Source organism: Austrofundulus limnaeus, unplaced genomic scaffold, assembly GCF_001266775.1.
Source record: "Austrofundulus limnaeus strain Quisiro unplaced genomic scaffold, Austrofundulus_limnaeus-1.0 Scaffold264, whole genome shotgun sequence".
Classification (NCBI taxonomy): domain Eukaryota; kingdom Metazoa; phylum Chordata; class Actinopteri; order Cyprinodontiformes; family Rivulidae; genus Austrofundulus; species Austrofundulus limnaeus.
Window position 1 is genome coordinate 440,596 of NW_013952666.1, and position 1,032 is coordinate 441,627.

Below are 1,032 nucleotides of genomic sequence, written 5' to 3' on the forward strand. Positions count from 1 at the left end.
AGCACTATAGATGACATGTCATTTTGGAAAAGTCAATGGGGCAAGGAAATATGGGCAGCACATGGCAGTGAAAACTGCTTTATTTTTAAATGATTAAATCTAAAAAGATCAATTTCCTGGACGCCGTGGTCATCTTAGCTTCTTGATTTTTGCAGGCTGTTATAATTTTAACAAACATACAATTCTTCAGACAACAGTAAGTTTTTTGAGTAATTGGATGAAAATTTCTCATTTTGACTAACAGAATTTCCTGAAGCCCTTCTAATTTTCGTTGGTGAATTTCCTACACATAAATTATTTACATGGCATACCAAGACCTATAAAAAGTCCCGTTTTGACTCCTTTCTGTTTTTGTCAATGGGACATATACATTCGTGACGTCATCGCGTCACGCGACGTCAGGCACTCTGTTTGTTGTCGCTTGGATCCAGGGGTTCAAGCAAATTTATTGTTTTTAAAACATTCCTTCTTTTTTGTCTTTTTTTCTGTGCCGGACTGTGTTTGTACTGATCCTCATGGACCGACCGGAGACTTCACCGAAGTTTCAGCGGAACCGGGCCGGCGGCAGATAGCTGAGCTCACCGGTTAGCAGCCAGGCTAACTGCGTAGCTAAGCTAGCTGCTGTAGTGTAGCGTCTCACAGCTGGAGGTTGGTTGTCCAAATTAAAACGTCCTAAATGAAAGCAAACACTTCAAGTTAGTAAGACCAAATATGAAAGAACTCAAATAAAGCAGAAATGCCTTTACAAGTCGGTGCTAAAGTAACCCACCTGACTTTAATTACAGAAACGAGCACTTTTTTTTTTTTTTTAATTATTTGTGTTTCATATCAGTTTACGTCTTGGCTGGTGTTCCCAATGGGGAAACTCGTTAAATAAATTGTAAAAAGTAACTAAAATTAGTATGCCGAATTTACAGACTGACGGAATGTTGGATTTTCGTTTGAAAACATCTATCTATCTATCTATCTATCTATCTATCTATCTATCTATCTATCTATCTATCTATCTATCTATCTATCTATCTATCTATC

The 1,032-nt window shown here is 37.6% G+C and overlaps 1 protein-coding gene across 3 annotated transcripts in view; it reads left to right on the forward strand.

Annotated features, from left to right (window-relative positions):
* Positions 1-2: 2 nt before the first annotated feature.
* Positions 3-1,032, forward strand: part of senp7b (SUMO specific peptidase 7b) — a gene marked incomplete at its 5' end in the record, with an annotated part of 29,719 nt that continues 28,689 nt past the window's right edge. For all 3 annotated transcript variants that reach the window (XM_014020715.1, XM_014020716.1, XM_014020717.1), the window contains 1 exon segment: positions 3-648.